At 37.4% G+C, this 14,671-nt stretch overlaps 1 long non-coding RNA gene across 1 annotated transcript; it reads right to left on the bottom strand.

The window, feature by feature from the left end:
- Positions 1-4,537: 4,537 nt before the first annotated feature.
- On the bottom strand, positions 4,538-12,239 carry LOC129258488 (uncharacterized). The gene is made up of 3 exons (XR_010293442.1): positions 12,003-12,239; positions 10,556-10,679; positions 4,538-6,444 (listed from the first exon to the last, which is right to left on the bottom strand). It is a non-coding gene; the product is annotated as an uncharacterized LOC129258488 (long non-coding RNA).
- Positions 12,240-14,671: the final 2,432 nt, after the last annotated feature.

The following is a 14,671-nucleotide window of genomic DNA, read 5'->3' as shown; positions in this document are numbered from 1 at the left end:
AGGGACGGGGGGGGGGGGGGCTCGATGCACCCCCCCCCCCATTCGGTACCATCCCATGCCATAACCATGTACATGTAGTATTCACTTCGTTTTTTTCTTATAGTCAATTATCTATTAAAGAACAAAACTATTTTAAATGTGAATGGGTCTAGATTTTTTTTTTGGGGGGGGGATTCATGTTGTCCTGCTTGCTATCTGTCTCACTCAAACAACTAACTGGTAACATTCATACTGAAACAATTTTTTCTCTTTCTCTCTCTCTCTCTCTCTCTCTCACTTTTGACACATGTGGTCAACATGAAAAGATTCTTTTTTAAATGTAAAAGGGGTTTTGTGAGTTTTTCAAATCGCTGTCAATGTTCTCTGTCTGTCTGTCTTGCTATCTTGCGCTCCTATCCCTACATCCCAAGGCGATACCACCGTCAAACTCTCTGCGGTGCACTGGAATCAATACTTTCTTGAATATACCTGACGACTGCCTACCACTGGGAACAGCCCCCTGTACCACAAAGCCTAGCAATTGATCATATGATTACTTTTTATCTTGAATATAATGTGAAATCAATTCAAAAATCAGTTGTATGATTATTCACTAATATTTGTGATATGGGGACCAGGCATTGCAGTGTTTCTTGAGCTAACAGCTCCTAGCGAGTCTTTGGGGAAGAGATATCAAAGATCCAACTACCCTGCAGACAAAACAAACTGTGAGCTTGCTCAAAGTAAGGGGCTTCTTGCTCAAAGGAAATGTCGTGTACTTTTCCAAAGGAATAAAATCTGCAATCTTCAACAAAATTAATTGAATAAAACAGATAACTCTGTAACATACAATCGTAGATGGCAAAATTACACTAGAAACTTATTGAAAAGGGAATTAAATTGTCTTTATTAATTGATTAAATCTTCTTTGCATACTAATTTTTAAAAAATGATCCAGAAAGTGTGAAAGCAAAAGAAAATATAAATATGCCTCAAACAAAACAAATATAACTTGAATTCACAGAAGATGTAAACCAAGATTCAATCCATGACGTCAAATTGAAGCAAATGAAACTACTGGGGGAATAATTTTGCCAGAGTCTTTTTCATGATTATATAGGCCTACATTGACCCTACAGAGAAAGAATAGATATGTATTCAGAACATCGATTACAAAACACTAATTTCATTTAAAAAAGCACAGGGCCTATATTACAACAATACTTTCACATTCACATCAAGCAGCAGGTGCTTCTCACTTTCTATTTAACTACATAATAAAAATTCTGCCTTTCCCACTCAGCCATTTTAATAATTATTAATGGAAACTACTTGATAGAATTCATCAAACATTCAACATTCCAAAACATCAATTCCCTTTGACATAAAACCTGGAAGGAGATTTACCATTCATGAGTAAAGGCCACAAACAAAGCATCCACCAATTGTAAAATTGAATAAGTATCCGCACTCATGGAATGGATAAACATTAAAATGTCCTATGCTGCTGAGTGGCAATTGTTATATTTAATGTAAATGGTGCTATAGAAACTCGGACAAAAGGAAGAGTCCAAATGGAATTTCATGTAACCTTGCTAGGAGAGGACACAAAGCTTTAACTACAATACATTATCCTTTTCTGTAAGCTCAATGAATGGAGGTTGGACCTAATAAATTGTTTGGAAAAGGCTAAGAGAGAAGGATGAGTCAATATAAGCAACTTTCCCTTGAATCAACTAGAATAGATGGAATCTGTATTCTGTTATCTTTGAAAATATCGAGAGTATGTGTATAATATTTGGATATTTAAATGTATGATGAAGTCAGTAATTGCAGAATAAGTTCCTGTATAGGAGTAGATATAATACAAGAAATGTAGTATAGGGAGAGGAAAAAGTAAGGGGCAGTAAAGGTAGTATCATGCTACTAATATGTATTTACAGGTAGGAGGAGGAAATGAAAACAGGGAGGAGTATGGTAGTAGAAGTAGTAGTATAGGAGTTGCAGCACAGCAACGTAAAAGTAGTAGTTGTCATCGTAGAAGACATAGCAATACGAGAAGGAATAGATGGAGAAGTAGCAAAAGTCAGAAAAGTACAAGTACAAGTCATGTGGAAGCAACAGTGAAAATAGCAAATGCATTGGTAGTGTGGGCCTATTGTTAGTTGCAGTAGCAGGAATGTGGTATTTGTTGCAATGACAGTGGACAGCGATGGCTGCTGTGGTAGGTGGTAGTAGTGGCAGATATCATTATTGTGGTCATGGTAGTGGTAAGTGGTAGTAGTTGCAGATAACATGGTTATTGTGATTGTGGTAGTGGTAGGTGGTATCAGTTGCAGATAGCACAGGTATTGTTGGTCATAGTTGTAATAGGTGGTAATAGTTGTAGATAACATGGTTATTTTAGTTGTGGTAGTGGTAGGTGGTAGTCGTTGCAGATAACATAAGCATGGAAAGCAGGAGATAAATCAAACACAGATCACTAGTACATACTTTAAATCTTCAAAGTCATTGGCCTTGGGCGTCACCTTGGCATCAGGGCTCACCACAAAATTGATTTGTGGTTATTTGAAGTCTCCAATCAAATTTAGGGGAACTAAATTGTTGGGGTAATGAAATCAGGCGCTGTTGTTTTTCTAAGCTAGTTCCCTCTCCGGCCGTATCGATCCGGAGTTCAATCGATTTCGGGATTGCATTGCGCTCGCCCTTCCAGCGACACTCTTATTAGAATTGGCCCCTTCCTCTTAGGGGCTTCAACTGAACAACCTTAGTTATCTAATCTTTGCATGCCTTCTAAAGTTTGAGTTTTTCTAGTTTGTGTTTATTACATGTACTTCAGGAATTGTTGAAGAAAAGTTTCCTTTTCTGCCTGGAAGAGCTTGAAACTTTGGATACTATTCGGTACAGAGATATTTATTAGGTTTCATATTTCCCCTGATGTCTTCCAGACATTGCTGTTATGAGTGGCTGGTCCTTCTTTTTTTAACCATTTCTGACTCCAGGTCTGAATATATGTCTGTCTATCTGTCTGCCTGTTTCCCCTCTCCCACTCTCTATCCCTCCCTTTCAATTTATTCTTGCCTTTTAATAAAGCAACATCTCTGTTTGGGTCTAATTACATCTATCACAACTCTTTGTAACATCGATAACATCTCCCCCCCCAAAAAAAAAAAAAAAAAAAGGGAGACACATCTTCAGTACAAAATCTGCCCCTCCCTCCTGTATTCTATCATTAGATAAAAGCAAAATGGTGGGAGATATGATGTATTCTATGTGAAGCAACTATTAATGCAATGTAATATTATTATTATTGTTATTTTCAACCAAGAAAAGTTTATGACCCTCCCCCCCCCCCCTTAAAAAAAACAGCATCAGTCTCAGCTATATCAGAAAATTACGTAGTTCTCACACATACACACAAGCCCCTTTAAGATGTCTGACAACCATCAAATATATCTGTGATTTATACCTTACACAAGGAATAAAATACAAAACCGTTGCACTGACAAGAAAAGGTAGCTCAATGACAAATGGACCATAAATTCAAATATTATCCCCTAACGATTCAGAAGAATTTCATAGACCCATTTATGGAATAAGTTTCAATGGCCAATTCAGATGACCAATATAACTCGACCACATAAACCACTGTCCAAGTTCATTTCATTTAAGTCCGATTCGGTTGCTGAAAAGGCAAGTGGGCAATAGCTCAGTTTGTTAGAGCGGTGGCTCCCAATCTGACATCCCAGGTCCAAAACCAAATCTGTATTGCATTCTCCATTCTTTAGGGATTTGTCCTTGTTATTAGGTCCCTCGGACAGGACCTTTCGCTGTTGGTCCATTGGTTGCTTACTAAAAATCAACAATTATTAGTAGTCATATAAAAATGGCAACCACCTTGGTAGGTGAAAATAAATAGGGCAGAATTCCACCCCCCCTCTCTCTCTCTCTCTCTCTCCAACCACCTGTTCAACTGCTGCATAAGAAACTGTTTATAAAAGGAGGCAGAGTTGCATTAATACACAATGCAGTAATTATAATGATTTATTGCACCAAATTCATGTCATATTCATTTCAAATTCCAACAGTAAGGTACATTTCTAGCTGTCATCTGAGTGAGTCATGAGGTTTACAAGATGAAATACCCCAAAACATATAAACGTATGAAATATTCTAGCTATTCCCAATAGAAAATTCTATTTATTTCTTGGCAATAACCTGTGGGGGTTAGGCTGGCCAGCCTCTGAGGGTGTATTTGGTTACAGATCTAGGTAATGGAACCAGTTCAGCTTTGACCTTGCCCGACCCCCTCCGCGACCTCATCGTGACCTCGGACATGACCCCTGAAGACTTCAACTAAACACCCACATACATCCCATACCAATGGACAGTCTATAAATCAAGAAGTCCTTTCATATATAGTTCCGGTATCCCTTTGTGTTGCAATTACTACAGGGGATTTTTTTGTTTACATTTTTTTCCTTGGAAGAAACTACAAACATTCTTTTGCATCATCGCAAGTTCATTCCTGATTAATTTCATCTTTTCCTTTTTTTTTAATTATAAAACAGGGAGGTTCGGATGGTGATGTTGCACAAATTATGTGATGATCGAGGGCACTTGGCTTGCAACTGAGGGCACTTTACTTGCTACTCCAAAAGATGATATGTATTTAAGGGTAACAAAAACAAAACCCTCATACAAATAGCAAGAATCAGAGAAAGATAAATCAAAGGAAACTGAAGTGATTTTAAACTTTATATTAGGTAAGATGAGACACCCATCTACTTCTGCGTGCTCTTTAATGTCGAATTAAGTGACCATCATCAATTCATCACTCTCGCACTAACAGCACACCACTCCACCTAGGTGTACCAACACATGTCACTCTCAACTAATGACAATCACATCGCGCTAGGATTTCGTCTAGTGTGTCGGAGCAAACGAGGCTAGATGAATATTTGTGTAGGCTCAATTTCCCAGAGTCCTCCTGCCTGATCATGGGATACATTGAGTTACACCTCTCACTTATCAGTGGAGGATTGGGAAGATGACTGCTTTGCAATCAATTACTTCACTGGCCATTAAAATCTTATATTAATGCGGAAAAGTTGAAAACATCATTGATCAGGTTTTATACGAACTACTATTAGCTTCACTGCTGCTGCTTTTGACACTACTACTGCTGCTACTACTACTACGTTAATACTACTATTTCTACTACTACTACTACTACTACTACTACTACTACTGCTGCTGCTGCCACTGCTGCTGCTGCTACTACTACTTCTTCAGCAACTACTACTTCTACTACTACTACTACTACTACTACTACTACTACTAATACTACTCCTACTACTACTACTCCTACTCCTACTCCTACTACTACTTCTACTACTTCAGGAACTACTACTACTACAGCAACTATTCATTTAAGTCAGTTAAATTAATAACATTGAATTGGCCTAGATCATAATTACAGATGTTAATGTTATGAAAAAAAAATGAAAATCCATATCTTATTGTTCGAAATAGACATGAAATGAAATACTCAGAAAATTTGTTTTGCCTTAATTGATCGTGGGCCCGGCAGACACTGTGCAGGGCCAGATTGACGAGGCTCTATCCCTTTAATTCTTGAACGCCAAACAGGGCAGCAGCAACTCCCATCTTTTAATGTCTTTTTGGTTTGACGCGGCCGGGTTTTGAACTCCCGACCTGCCGGTTGTGAGACGGACGCTATACCAACTAAGCCAACACACCGGTTTATATCGATCAGTCATTCTTATTTTCATTATTTGATTAGAAAATAAATTTTTCTGTAAATCAAACTAAGTCATATCTGTCTCAAATTTCCTCCTGTTTTTAGATCTGTATCATAAAGGTTTGAAAGTTTGTACTTAATTATAAAATGTACACAATTTGTATTTATGTCCTTATTAATTTTTATGATTGTACGCAGCGCCATGACGTCATGCCTGATGGATGTGTGCACTTTAAAAGAATCCACCATTATCATTATTTTATTATTATACTCACAGGTTTTGGCTGAGGAGGCAGAATTTTGATGACCTTATGTTTTTGTTTGTCGGTTTGTCAGAAAACTTTGACAGGTGCTTCTGGAAATGGCAACCATTTTTTTTTTTTTTTTAGGGGGGGGGGGCTTGTCAGAAAATGTTTGCCCCTCCTGACAAGGTTTCCAGATGTGACACCTCTCCTACTACTTCTTCGACCTCCACTACTACTGCTACTTCAATATGTGCTACTTCTGCTACCACAGTCAATCACTACATTGCCACTGAAGAACATACTTACCTAATTCATGCATTGAATATGAAGGGCACTCCATACTGCCTGGTAATAATCTTCCAAAATGTGCATTATAGATGGCAACTACTTGGTTTTCTTCATCACAATATACATTCATGTGCTTATCTTCACACGTCTCCACCTTCGTGAATTGATCTGTGTGAGGAAAGTGAAAAGAGAATGAATAAATTACATAAATGCATTTGCTTTGTTGTTCCATATATGGTGAGAAAATACTGCTTTTATACTTTGGCCTACCCAACATCAAGTTGATTTGAATAGAATTGGGAAAAATGAACAGATCAATGTAAATTTTTATCAAAATTGGATGAAAAAAATAAGAAATTCAATTAAAATTACTCCAAGTTTGGCTTCATGTACAAGAAGTCTGTCCCATGACCCTAAATCTAGATAATATTGAAATTTTGAAAAGAAACACCATTGAGAATAAAACTTTAAATTAAAAGTAATTTACCTGGATATTTTGAATTGTTCCTTCTTTAACTGAAAAGAAAGTAGCCTTCAAATCAATAAAAGGTACTTTTCAGCCAAAAGTTCAGCTCAGAGCAACTGTATTGATATAAATCAATATACACCCTGGAAAATAGTTGTGTAGACATTTCTTTGAAAATATTCCATTCATTTGGCAGCGCTTAATAACACAGTCTAGTAATTCACTACCTTGTTATTAATAGCACGCTGACACATAAATCTCTTTTCTCTCCTTACCACACAACTAAATTGATATTTCTAGGTCTATTTCATGGCTGAAACCACAATCCACTGACTTTGAAATGGGACCGTATTTAGATTTCAGCTTTGACCAAGCACCGTTAATCTCCCATGTTTCGGCATCAAACTCACGTTTTCTCGGAGCCAAGGCCGCGTCCCCTATTTTGACTGCCTTTAAACAAAGCCTAAGGAAAATAAAGAGCCTGGCTGGGAGCTCCACACGCCTCTTTTGTCCACTCACAACGAGTCTCATTTCAACTGTTCATTCATAAAAGTATATGCACATCATAAAGATTTTCCACTAAGGATTCACCAAAGGCCAATACCCCTCCCGATTCAAACCAATGCTCGTAAAACAGCAAACGGTAACTGTCAACATTTTCAATAACATCAAAGCTACCGAGCAAGAAGCAATCAAAATACAGATTAACGCTGGTCTACAAGATAAAAGAATATATTTTGTGCTTTTCATCTTTTTTTTATGAATTTGGTGAATAAGGGGGGGTTAAGTCAAAGAAGGAATGGTGATTATCTGATGCCTATTGCGTAGGAATTATGTTGCCCTCTGGGTGACGGAATAGGTCAGGGGTGTAATAAGTTTTTGCTCAGTTTTCCTTCTGTAACATGGGCCATCTGTTTCAATTCCAATGTTACAATGTTGCCAATTACTAAATGGAATCAAGTTTTACATTTCCCGGTGGCTCCGCATAGCTCAAACAATCACTTGAATTTACCGATCAAGATGATTTATGCAGCCATATGGTTGATGTGAGGAGGCTTGTACTGGCATTGTTTAACATAAAAGGTCTATTTATGCAGACAAAAACAACTTATCAATGGGCCTTTGTAACATCCAAGTTACGTTTCTTCATTGAACCGACTTCTGGGCCCCGTTTTACAAATAGTTGCGATTGATCAGAACAATCGCACCTATGGACGGCCAGCAACGTCAACATGTATTATTCATGGTTGTTGAAAATATTTTCCAACTATGATGTATATTCATGCATTCATTGTTTTCTTGAAAATTCACTGTGCTTCTCTTTGTTTACAAAGGACATTGTGCAAATTTCCTATAGAAAAATTTTGACACTGATGGATTTCCATAGAGTTACTAATGATTGGATCAATAGTAACTCTTTGTAAGACGGGACCCAGAATATCATTTATGATACTGTTACATGTACATGCAGGTAGTATATGGCATCAGGTTTGATAGAATACTCAGATTTCATGGAATCTACAAATCATGGTTATGCATTAAAGGGACCCTTTTTCACAAATTACCCAAATGAAAAACATGTGTATAGGCCTAAAACCTCAACCAAAATTAAGATAGTTTAACTAGCCCTTCATACCTAACAACATAGGCCAAGGTATAGCCATGTTATTAAATATTATTCAAGCTCCCATCACTTGAATACTTCATCCTAAAAGGAAGTTTACCTATATTTCATGTCTTGGCCTATATACCTTTCTTTCTATAACATGTAGGCCTACATGTATTATGAAAAATAACAATACCTGTAGGACCAAGTTATGTTTATAATTAATCAAAGCATCAAGTAAGTATTATACAGGGCAACATAATACCTGATGTAAGTATATATGGTTCGTAAATTTGTACTTGCAAATGGAGCATGCGATGTATGAAAATTGTTAAATGAAATGAAATATTAATTCTTAGCAAAGTCGATCCTTAATCAAGAGAGCAGTCTGTGTCAGAATAGTTATCCCTTGTCTCAATGGTATCAATTTCAAGCTAACAAGTACCAGCATTAATGCACTGCTTTCAGTGCAGCCTCCTTGCAGTTGATCAAGAATGTGAAGTTGTATACTGAGGTCAGTGAATAGCAATTCTACCATAACCAAGTCTAGGCCAAGTGGGCAGAAACACATAAACAAGCAAGGTAAATGTAGCCTTAAAAAAGTCACAAAACAGACCTTTGTTGGAAATATATGTGATTTCATTCATTATTTTGGGTCAGACACAAATTCATCATTGGATTGTTTTTTTTTGTGTCCAATCCTTGTTTTAGAGTAATGAAACACCGCTTCACCTCCCCCCACCAAAAAAAAAAAAAAATTGATAGTACCTAAATAAATCAAAAAATAATTAAATCAATAAATAAGCAAAGATATAAATTAATAATAAAAACATAAGTGAGCAAATAATAAATAAATACATACATTAGCCTACATAAACAAATCTGAAATGTTTTTCATCAAAGCTGATAAGGACCTCGTTCAGGGACGCAGACAGAAACCAAAATATTCTGTCTGCAGTTGAAATTAAGTAAATACTCCCATTTTTTCCCTAACAGAATCTTCATCATTACTGTTCCTATGTTTTTCACCCTCCATCCATGGATTTATAAGTGGCCCCATGCCCCATCCTTCATCTCCACAAACACTGGAACCTATTCCTCTGATTGTGATCGCATCAAGGACCGACTGTGAACCTGACAGGTCTAAGAAGCTGAAAGGCCACTCCAGAAGATAGGTGATGTGACCCCTGACAAGAACCAGAGTACTTTCTCTAATGGACTCCCTCATCATCCCTTATTCCAAGCTGTCTCCATGGTAATACCATCCTCCCCCCCCCCCCCCATTGTCATCCTCTTCCTCCTCCTCACTGCCTTAAAGGAGAAGTTTGCACCAATGTCATGTCCAGAGTACTTTCTCTAATGGACTCCCTCATCACCCCTTACTCCAAGCTGTCTCCATGGTAATACCATTGACCCCCCCCCCCCCATTGTCATCCTCCTCTCCCTACTCCTCACTGCCTTAAAGGAGAAGTTTGCACCAATGTCATGTCCAGAGTACTTCATCTAATGGACTCCCTCATCATCCCTTATTCCAAGATGTCTCCATGGTAATACCATTGACCCCCCCATTGACATCCTCCTCTCCCTACTCCTCACTGCCTTAAAGGAGAAGTTTGCACCAATGTCATGTCCAGAGTACTTTATCAAATGGACTCCCTCATCATCCTTTACTCTAAGCCGTCTCCATGGTAATATCATTTACCCCCTCCCCCATCATCATCCTCCTCTTCCTCCTCCTCACTCTGCCTTAAAGGAGAAGTTTGCACCAATGTCATGTCCAGAGTACTTTATCTAATGGACTCCCTCATCATCCCTTATTCCAAGGTGCTCCATGATAATACCAGTGACCCCCACCCCCCCTTCCTAAACTCCTCTTCCTTTCCCTCAATGCCTTTAAGGAAGAATTCACTCCTGATTTCCAGTTTGATTTATTAAAAGCAGAAAATTAGAGATAACTATTAATGAGTGTATCCTGATGATCCTTCAAAGTTTGATTTTTTTTTTCATTGCTAGTGTTAACAACTCTCCTATTAATTGTGTGTTTTGAAATTGAAAAAAAATTATCCATATATTCATCATTCTCATCAGATTACTTGATTATTTCAAGCACAATTCTATGAGAAAACTACATTCAATCATCAGTAATCCCGGAAAATACTAATTTATACAGGCAATATATAATTTTTTAAAAGAGGATTAATACTTACGTGGTCTACATTTATATGAAACATCAAGGTATTTATGTGTCGTTGGACAAGGGTCCACGCTGAATAAACTTGTTTTTACTTCTATCCTACATTCTGGCGTGTCTTCACACCTATCTGTAATAATCTGAGGAAAGGAAAAAGCAAAGAATAAGAAAAAAAACAAGTCAATTACGAGGGACTATCCTCTAAAATCATGTTTATATATTACAGATGACCAACAAAAGGTTGAACAATGGATTTTTAAAGAACATTACCTAAAGTTTAATTTGTATCGTTGGTTAAAGTGTCTTTCACCACGCCAATGATACAAAGACCCTGAAATTTGGTTATAAAATCAAACCTTTAAATGCCAAGAGGATTTACTTAATAATAATAATAATAATCCGCATTTATATAGCGCTTAACACATCGGAACGACGTCTCTAAGCGCTTTACAGATATATTATTACCCCAGTCATCGGATCCTTGCATGCCCGCATACAATGTATGCACCTTCTCCACTCCCTGGGGAGCATTCCAACAAGAGTTCCAAGACTCAATTGCTAGGCATACTACATCTATAGGCTTTCGCATCCTACCGGTACCATTTAACACCTGGGTGGAGAGTGGCAAATTGTGTCTTAAGTCTACCATTGCACAAATTACAGAAGTACACTGATATTTAGGCCCATATTCTGAAGTCGGGTTTAATTCAAACTCTGGTTTAAAGTTGTGGTTTAACTATGGATAGCCAATAGTGGCAAAAATCTCTAACAGTATAATTGCAATGTATCAGCTCATTTTTCTCTCAAATCATTCTTAACTGTTTCAGAAGGATAAATAAGTTAGTTTTCATCACCATTCATGAGCTAGGAAAGAGCACAGTAAACGTAAGAAACATCCAATGTCAGGAAAATTTTGAAATTTGTGGCTGTCCATAATTTTAGCACAGAGTTAGACCATGGTCTAAGTTAAACCCGACTTCAGAATACGGGCCATAGCATCTAGAAAGTTTGACCTTGTACAAATCAAGTTTGTTTTGAAGCAATTAGAAATATAAGGACAAGTGCACTCTGTCTAAGAAAGTAAATGATCAAAATATAAATTCAAAAATATATATATTTAGTTGGTATCATTTACAAGCAAATAACATTGCCATCGTATATCTCATTGAAAGCTTCTTTTTCACTGGTACAATAAATTAAGTCGAGAAAGTATACTCTTCTTTATTACAAATTATGAAATCTAGTTTGTGGATAGCATGACAAATATTATTGCAAATATCATAAAGTCATACATCTTGTCTGAAAGATAAAAAAATACCAAAGAGGAACAAGAGGAATGTTTCACAAAATTAACACATCCCACTGATAACTCATGTTACATCGATACATACCCTTCAATTTAACAGGACCATCTGTGGACTCATATTCACATTGTTTTGTGAAACATTACCCCTGTAACTTACTTGTAATGAATCAGCTGCTCTACAATTAATATTTTCACTACGAAGGCTTTCGCTCCGCGTCCCTAACGACGTCCACGGCAGCGGGCACATGTCTGTACTGGGTACTCTCCGACCGTAGTTTGCGTTTTGTATGCTTATCAACGTCCCTGATGGGCATCTGATAGTTAGGTAATCATTTTCACAAGCAAACACAAAATGAGTCCTTAAAGTGTTCATGAATAAATCTGCAGAGGAGAAATAAGAGAGGAGAAATGGAGATAGGGGTTAATCCTTGATTGCTAGTTATGTGATTCATTTTAAGCACTTATTTTAAAAAAAATAAGAATCATGTATTTCCCCAAAATATTCACATTTTTTAAAACCTCAATATGTTTTGAAAATTATTCAACATTCTCAAAACATTATGTACTTGTTGGAATACAGAAAATTATAATTTATTGCAAAATGCAAATGTTATTCCCTTTATGTTACAGGGTCCTGTATTAATAAAATTATCATGGTTAAATCTGCTTTCACAGAAAATCAATTACACGGAATTACAAGGAAGCATGAACCAAGCCTACCATTTACAGAGAAAGTGGCTTCGCTGAGTGGTCTCATGCTGCCGTTTGATTCTTTTTTATTCAAACCATTATTATGTAGCTGCATGGTACAAATCGGTTAAAATGGCTGTTTTCGATTCGCCGTACGGCCATCGAACGGGTAATGTGACTGCACCATATTAAAGGTACCTGACATTAATGTCCAGGGTTCGAAACCCAGCCACAGCACTTGAGCCCCAAGCAAATCAGTTTATCTTCAATGCTCTTTCATGTGTTTCAGATGGTACCATTAATTGCCAGTTGTTATCGGTCCAGTCTTAGACATAAATAGTCATATAATTTTAGAATCAATACACAGCTGTAAAATCCCCAACACGCATTCCTATTTCCTCATACAAATACAAACATACCACATCATAATCAGGAATTAAATAAGGAAGAAGCAGTTGGAAGGGGGGTAATTCATCCAACTTTCACCTGTCATTGACAGATGGAATAATTAATTCAGTCTGAATAGCAGGCTATCACCTGATAGAGTGGATGGCAATGAATACCTGAAGCCAGGTGAGAGGGGGAAAACAAACACCTGGAACAAGGTAAAGAGGTCATTTATCTTAAGTAGGCTTAAAGATGTCCTTAGCGAGGTCAGATAGGATAAGAGAAAAACTGAAAGGTTCCAGAATATCAATACCTTGATGCAGATAGGGGAGGGTGACAGGCGAGGGAGGGGTGAAAGGAAAGAGGGGCGGGACGGGAGGGGGAAGGGACTGGGGTGCCAAGCAGGGATAGGAGGGATGGAAGAAAGAGGGAAAAGGAGGAGGGAAGGGGATTGGTGGAAGGGGATGAGGGGAGGGCAGGAGAGAAGGTACATGTATGTGGGAGGGGATCAGGAAGGGGAGAGGATGGTGCTGTGATATTGTATGCCAGAAAAAAGACACAAATGACTGGCTAGTTAACCTGGAATTATTTCTCTAATATCATTCCACAAATATAATATTTTTATTCAGCTTTTTCCCCAAAAAACAACAAAAACGCAAAAGAAAATCCATTTATTCTTTGACAATTGATGAATTTATATGTTTTCAATCACAGTCTGAGGGAGTCACACAGTCAAAATAGGAAACATTGTTGAATATCCCAAAGACAATGCTGATGCTGCAAGTACTATCCCACAGGTGTGGTAGCAGCCAGCTGGCCAGGTACACATCTAAACTTGGGTGGGGAGTGGCAGATATGCATCAATATAAAGACAACAGGTTGTTACATGATTCATGACAAGATTTTCAAAAGGTTTCTCTACACATTTCTGAAACAGCAATAATTCTTCCAGAAAATATGAACAACCTGTAGAAAACCGGATATAAAAACCCAAACAATTATCATGAAATACATTTCAACTTTCATGCAGTGTCCAATGTTGCGAACGGAACGGCACTCCACCATAGCTGCTTTGGCTATGGCGGCGAAGATGCAGGCAGACAAGGCAATTGTAATTCAATCAAGCCCGCTCACCTTCCTCTTATATGTTTTCAGCTTCTCTTCAGGGGCAAATTAATCAGCCCTGAGGAATGTAACACACTAGACATCAAACGCTTGCTGACTGGAGGTTTGTTCACACCATCAGCATCACACGTTTTCAATGTGTTTCCTTTCATAAATGCTTTCAAGAAGATCCGCTATTATCAGACCAAAATGTCTCTGTATTAAAAAATCTTGGATTCTGCTTTCTTCAATAGATAGACCTTGTTATTATTCATTGGGCATGGAACCTGCCCATGAAGTCCTCCTGCTTTTTACAAAAAGCCCCCCTTTCCTATTATTTTTCATATCATTTGTGCAGTATTAAAGCCTATTCTCTAAAAACAGGTTGCATAATACTGCTCTAGGTTTAAGTCTAGTTGGATTTGTACATATGAATAAAGTAATGTATATATGCAGCTATTCTCAATTTCATCTTTCTGATACTCTAATTAAATCTCCTCTGGATCAGTCCTCTGTAGAAGCTTTGTTTTAAATCAATGTCATCACTTACTTGTAGTATTTGAAAAACATGCACAATCAATTATCTTTTTTTCATCCGTGGTACATTTAATTGATTTTTTTTCGATTTGATATATTCCATTATAT

The sequence above is a fragment of the Lytechinus pictus genome, chromosome 4 (genome assembly GCF_037042905.1).
Source record: "Lytechinus pictus isolate F3 Inbred chromosome 4, Lp3.0, whole genome shotgun sequence".
Taxonomy (NCBI): domain Eukaryota; kingdom Metazoa; phylum Echinodermata; class Echinoidea; order Temnopleuroida; family Toxopneustidae; genus Lytechinus; species Lytechinus pictus.
The sequence above is the reverse complement of the archived record's forward strand: the minus strand, read 5'-3'. Positions and strand labels throughout refer to the sequence as shown.